General features: G+C 44.2%; 1 pseudogene; it reads right to left on the minus strand.

Moving 5' to 3' along the window:
* Positions 1-3,109: 3,109 nt before the first annotated feature.
* On the minus strand, positions 3,110-5,880 carry LOC144153543 (uncharacterized; annotated as a pseudogene).
* Between the last annotated feature and the right edge of the window lie 1,463 nt (positions 5,881-7,343).

A 7,343-nucleotide genomic window follows, 5' to 3' on the forward strand; every position in this document is an offset into this window, starting at 1 on the left:
CCCTAATTAATACACTTGATTTGCGTGTGGAAGCCAACCTCTTAAAGTGAAGCTTTCGTGCTCTGGCTGATGGCATCTGTAACGCAAAAACGCCCCGCAAGAAAGTCAACTTTCTCTGACAATGGTGATGATTGAGGGTGAAGTGAAAGAAAAAAATGCTGCAGTGACCAAACTCGAACCTAGGTCCCTCACATTACAAAGTCAGTGTCTATCCGACTGCTCCATTTCGACATGGTCGAAAATCAGTCTAAACTCGGACAACCAGAGTATCACTCACACAAGAAAGATTCATGTTCAACCATCATCATTGTTTAATGGAGGGGTGCACGCTTTTGTTTACGAAAGAACAACCTCGACAGCAATCATGGATGCATACGAAGCTTCCGAAAGTCTCACAATTACCATTAACCATTCTGACTACTGCTTCAGACCCTGAAAAATTATGTTGTTTACTCATATTGCAATTACTTTCTGTCTTTTACTATAGTGCAAGAATACAAGGTGCTTTATTGCTTTAAAAAATCGTCAGCACGCCTTGCAGGTTCATGATGACAGGAAACTCAAATTTGTCTGCTTGCACAGTATTAACTAAAAAAATAAGTAACCTTTGCATGCTTTTTTGCCGCATTAGTACATAATGCTGGGAGCATGCATTACAAGAATGTTAACTGAGTCATCAGGGTTTTGCTAACCCCCTACGCTGTGTTCAGATACTTCAGATACTTCAGATTGTTCAGATACTTTAAACTGCTGACACCTTAAGTGTTGCCAACAGAACACATTTAATGGTGGGTGCAATATAATTGGAAGCACATTACACATTTCCCAAATTGTGTTGCACACCTTTAATTTTCACAGTTCAGAGAGCACTTAGAATATATAGACAATGTTGATACAGCACACAGCTCAAGTCACCCTTCCGTCGGTTTTAATGATTTCTACACTAATCTCCCCACATGCGTTAGCATTGACCGTGCATGCATAGGCTAAAGTAATGGGACACTCTACTCTTTATGTAACAACTGAGCTTACAGTTGATTTTAAACTTTTTTAACACTGATACTTTCACAAATCTTGTAAATGTGCTGGGAACATGATTACTCGAAACAATCAATACAGGACTCTGTACATGTGCACAGATTACGTTGACCACCCAGGGAAAGTACACATACTGTGTTTGAACTTGTCAAAAGCCAAGCACACTTGAACACATTGGAAATCATGTAGATTACACAGCTACTATTTGAACACAGTGACCTGCCTGAACACCAACTTTTCATTCCCAAAAAAGGAAAGCATTGGCCGCACGCAGCTCATTATAAAAAGCATCCACAGAGTAAAAGACGCAAAAACTGATCTTAATTCAACCAGGATCAAACACATTTTTGCGGTGCCTCCACCTTGGCAACCACAAAGCTAAAGGTACATAAACTATAATCAAAGATGAACACGCACATGATCACTTATTGAGCACAGAAGTATGCATACACTTACAGTGAGTGAAATTATGCTCACATTTTTTTTAATATCACACAAGATGTGATTTGTTAATTCATTGATACAAACAGAACAGTAAACAGAAGCAGCAGGCTGCACTACCAAAGAAAGAAAAAACTACCGTGTACAGTGTCTCTGCAGAGTAACACTCAGACAAAAATAAAAAAAGCACAAAGTAAATAGGGTGCACCAAATAAATTGTAATTCACAAGCCACACACAAAAGGATGCTTAAGTACAAAAGGAACAATTCCGAAATTCCCATACCATAGTTCAATCAATCTGCTTGAGGTCCATTGATCACTCTCTAATTATTACGTTTGCCTTCTGTAATTTTCATTTTATCAGTTACTTAATAAAGCAGGTTATCAGGAATTTCATGCTATGCTGTAAAGTTCTAAATACTTTGAAGTAACTTTGTACAACGTTCAAAACCGAGAATGGTTGAAATGAACTGGTCTCAATCCCCATGGCACACTACATACAGCCTGGGCAAGCACTTTCAAGTTAAAAACATGATTAGCTTTTTCAAAAGTGCTAGCAAAAATTTAAGCTAACGGCCATGAGTCTTTCCACTCTGTGCAGTTGGATGACCAAAGAATTTTTAGCGCATGACATAACGCTGTTACATAATTTGAGTGAAAGGCATAAGCAAGTTTTATTTCGCTTCACCACTGGCGGCAGTCATTCCTAATAAATTAGGACACATACAGTTAGAGCAGTTTTTTGCTGAGCATTTGCAATAAAGTTGTTCGCGCTGCAATGCACCTAGGTTACAACACCATGAGTTAGAAGATATAGTAGATGGCACCTAGTAATGTGTTCTTGTGTAACATTACTCTTAGTCAGCACTCAAATGTCCAGCTCTAATGGATTAAAAGCAAAGACATCATTATGTCGAGATTTGGGCGCGCGTTAAGGATCCCTGGGTTTTCACAATGAACCCCTCCCCTAAAGCACACCTCGTAGCCGAGATGTAGCTTCGGCACGTTAAACCCCACAGTCAATCAACAAGAGAGCCCCACACAGGGCGCCAAATTCTGAAGCCTTTCTGTTAGGAAGAATGATGAGGCATTGGAGAGTCATTGCTCAACAACACTTGCTGCGGAGGTTAAATGGCTGACCCGCCAAGGTGGCTCAGTGAATAAGGCATTGCGAGCCCAACGATGCGGGGTCTGATCCCAGCTGCAGTGGCCAGTTTTCTGATGGAGGTGAAAAGCAAAAATGCCCACGCGTCAAGATTTCAGCACATATTTAACATCCCTATGCCGTCAAAATTTATCCGAAGCCCTCCACTACAGCCCGCTTCATAACCCAGCTGCACCTTAGGCGTGTTAAACCCCACACTGAACCAAGGCTTCAGGGCTAAGGCTTTACACAACTAAGCACAAGACTGCTGACTCAATCCTAGGCCCAGCAAGTTTTTTTTTCTTTGTGTGTGAGTGAAAATGAAAAATGGCCATGTGTACGAGATTTTGGCGCACAGTAAATATTACCAGGTGGTTTAAATTTACCCTTCACAATGGGGCGCCTCAGTCATAGCCATGTGTAGCTTCAGCACGTTGAAACCCCAAATATCTAAAGACTTCAAAATGTGAGCTAGGCAAGAGTAGCTACAGATTCATCTCAAACAAATTTGGAGAAATGCATACAAAGTCCAAAACTCTTAAGCACTTTGTCATATTGCTTGGAGCTGGAACTACATTCAGGTGAGCATCTGAATGCACCTGTGCAATGTGCGGTGATTGTTCACCTTGTGTTTGTTCACCATGCTCAAGAAGCTTTTTAATCACAAGGGGCAACTGACCGCTCCATTTTACAAAGCACTGAACTAACGCAAATGTTTTCTCCTCCCCAACAACCCACATTACGGTGAAGTTGTTCCTTCGAGACGTATTGGTACATAAGTTTGAAGAGAATGTCTCAGAGCCGACAGTAACGTTTTTATAAACAGTGATGTCATCGACAGTTAGGAAAAAACCCTGAAGTGTTTCTTTTGCTGCTGCACTTGTCCGACATGGTGATCCATGAAAAATGGTGCGATTGGGTGCCGAAACTTTCCTAAAATGAACACTGTCTAGCTTGCTCAACACAAACTCGGCAGGAGACTGAGGTTGAATTAGTTCGTAGAGCACACTCAATGCAGTGTTAACGCCAACCAACGTTGCAAGTTGCTTTGTAACTGCTTGTGATCCATTTTCAGGGCGCACGAGCTGCCCATTTCTGTCCTAAAAAAAATGCTCATGTAGCCCAAAGTGGGCCCCAGTTTCTAACAGAGTCAATGATATGTGTAAACTGGTGCCCATTAAAGGGACACTGAAGTGATATGTAAACATTGCGGGATTACTAGCGCAAATTATAGTCCGGAGTCCCCAGGCCATGTTTCGACCACTCTGGCCGCGTTTACGCGATTTTATTTAGTAGAAAAAGTAATTCGAAAATGCTATCCTCCTCTCTTTATGCTCGCCCATTTTCTGTGGCGATTTCGTGTGACGTCGGGAGGAGCCGAGCTAGCAATTGGCTGCGCTACTGCACGGCTCTCCGGCCTTCAGGCAGAGTCAGTCGGCCCAGCGTTTCGTCCGCCGGCCGCTGACGGGTCAGTTGAAACGAAGCCAGGACACGTTTGTGAATGTAAGAATGTGCCTTTCTTTACTTGGTTAGCTTGTAAACTGTATCTAGCTCCAAGTCAAGGTCGCTTCACACAAGCGCTGCACAAGCGCACATGCGGCGCTTCGCTGACTGGTACGCCAGTAGGAAAATATAAGGCCTCTTGAAGGCGGAAGAAGAGTCAGCGAAGTCAATATACGTACTAAGGAAATAAAATCAACTGATAATTTTACCCTAGAGCGTAAAACTAGGGTGTGGGAAGCATTTTTTTGCGCTGGGCGAACAAGCACGCGGTCAGCAGCACGACTACGCATCTTCGAACGCTTTTCCGTCTAAGAAATGCAATTGCTAGACGTGATATATTGTGGTAACTTGGGGGATGCTTACTGCACGAGCGCAAAACAACAAATAGTCACCTAAGCTGCTTGAAATGCCAAAACTAAATAAAAGTGTAAACTGGTTATACAATATATACCTTGTATTACCAAGGACAGCGGAGCCCGCCCTGTGGCCGAGTGGTCTAGAGCGCTGGGTATGTCATTGAAAGTGTTTTGCACGTCTCGAGTTCGAATCCTCACGGGTGCGTGCTTTTTTTTTTAAGTTACCTTTTTTGTTTTCCGCCGATGTTTTCTATACTGATTTCACCTTTTTTTGGGCCGCGACGTTCATTGCTCCACGAACTAGTTCACAGAATGCGCGCAGGCTGGCACTGGCGCGCTAGCGTGTTCTCGTTGGCGTGCTGTTGCCATAAGCACCGACTGCTTGCGGGCAATGGTCACAGGCCAGAATCAACAGACCCTTGGCCTGGTGCGAACACGCTTTTTACGATACAGGCATGAGTGAGGCAAGCTCCAAATATGGGGGAAAAGCGCATGGAATTTGAGCGTCTGCGGGGACGCGGAGGGGTTCATGCACTGCGTAAGCCTCGGCTAGTGAATGCAACGATTCCAAGCCGTCCTGGGAGGCTTATCTTACGCATTTTACAGCCGACAACACGCCAGAAGCGCGGTACGATGATTACTGAGATATTGAGAATGCCCATCAAAGAACACCATCGGTTGTGTTTTACAGAACCGAAACCGAAACCGAAACTTGTTTGATTGCTAACCTTGGGCATCGTCCAATCACGGTGCTCCCTCCTCCCAACGTCACAGCTTTAGTTGGTGCGGCCGCCGCAAACCGCGCATAGTAGTTTTTCTTCTTTTCCGCTGTGTAAAATAATTAACGATTTGTCAACCGGATAAACGATGAAAAGTGGGCTAATTTGAGCCAGTCTACGCAGTGCAAGCAAGAACGGGAGCTTGAAAAATTCACTTCAGTGTCCCTTTAAAGGAACGGAACCGCTCCCCATACAACACATGGTGATCAGTGACAAACGTAACCAAAAGTTGCTGTGCAACATCCACCTGTTCTTGAGTAATAGACTCTAAAATCAACGTGTAGATCGCACTAATCAGCAGGCCAAAGTGATTCAGGTATGCAGCAGGAAGAATATTAAGGAAGACCGGAAAGGAATAAAATAAGACCGGAAAGGAATAACGCTAAAATAAGGCTAGAATAATAATAAAATAAGACCGGAAAATAAGACCGGAAAGGAATAACGCCACTGTTTAACCGAACGCGGTGTTCTGTTAATATACTCTGGGGGTTTAATGACCAGACGCCAGCTGGTAACTAACTTGGCCTTATCGCCGAGATACCAAGGCCTCTTAAAGTGCCTAGGCTCAAACCAGAAACAAATGAACATTCTAACTACGCAAAGAAGCACGCAATGCATGTAAGCGACGACAAATCGACGACAAACGACAAAACTGTAGGCCCTTTCACGCCTTTTACTACACGGCCTGTCCGCACTGCAAGTTTCGCTTGTGGCTTCATACGCCGACTATTCCTCAATGAATACTTCTTTCCTGGTGGATAAACACGCAGAGACCTTTTCTTTGAAAGTGAGTGAAGTACTACTGGGTGCTCACAAAAAGAGCAACCATGCAAGCCATTAAATTGCTTAATGCCTTGCAGCATTGTCCTTGGAACAACGTCTACAGAAGACAGAGGAGCCGTGATATAAGAGACTATTTCTTCACCCGTTTCCGGATGCCGCCAGATCAGCCCATTTTTTGCTAGCGCCATCACCTCCAAACAGAAAGGCTTCAGAAATGTATTCATGTTGGGCTTTTCTCCCAACCACAACAGAGTCAAAATCTGAATTTTTTTGCGCATAAGAGGCGGAAGCTCTGGAATGACGCAGTGGACCGGCCAAGGAGATTTTGCCCCGCTTTTAAAAATTTTGAAACCCATCGCTATTCCAGAAAATAGAGAAATAATACTTGGAACAACCTCGAAGTTCCCGATACTTGGCGCCATCTACAATATCTTGTAACTCATGGTGTGCTGATTCATTAGGTGCTCTAGAAAAAAACTTGTATATCTGGTCATCTTCTAGGAATGACCGCAATGTGTCAGCAATCTGCATCTGCAGAAAACTGGCCTTTTTCTTGCAGGCCTGACCACAGTTAGGACAAACGCTTATTTCTTCTTCTAGGTACTCATGGCTGTGAAGGCAAAAAATGGCTGTGCACTCCACTTCCCCTCTTAAAATGTGACAAAAGTTTAAAGAACTTGTACGTGACCTCTGGAAGCGAGTTTGATGACGGCAACAAGTTTGAGATGGCACACAACAGTTGACCTAAACATTCTCTTGTTAGTCTAAACTTGAAAAAGAGGGTTAGAAGGACGAAGCAAACCTCAACATTTGTAAAACGGCTTCCCTCGTACAGATCGTGCTCACACGGGTGAGGCCCTCTCAAACAAGCTCAGTTAGTAGCATCCTCACTCTCTTGGGAGCTAGAGCATGTGTTCCTGTCCCTGTCGTCCCGGCCGTCTAGGGCTGTCGTTGCAGGTTGCAGGCTTGAGGTCGCAGGTTTGCTGCCCAACAATGCAGTAGGCACAAGGGTCAGTGCTGCATCACCAGGAGATGTGTCAGCTGCTGCCTCAAAAGTTGTGTCAACTCCTTCTCCAGGGGCTGCGTCAGCCGTTTCCCCAGGGGCTGTGTCAGCTGCTACCCCAGAAGCAGCCCAGCGGCGACGGTTCTGTCGGGGAACCTGGGACAGACGGGAATAGCAAGAAGTAAAATGTAGGGTAAATAACCCAAAAAGAGGCAAAAGTTCGCAGAAAAAAAGGCTCACATTGCAATTAGGGCAGCAAACTTTCCACTGCCTACTTAGCAGCAGGCAAAGGCTG

This window comes from Haemaphysalis longicornis, unplaced genomic scaffold (genome assembly GCF_048455015.1).
Source record: "Haemaphysalis longicornis isolate Haplotype H1 unplaced genomic scaffold, Haemaphysalis longicornis Haplotype H1 scaffold_9, whole genome shotgun sequence".
In the NCBI taxonomy this organism is placed as follows: domain Eukaryota; kingdom Metazoa; phylum Arthropoda; class Arachnida; order Ixodida; family Ixodidae; genus Haemaphysalis; species Haemaphysalis longicornis.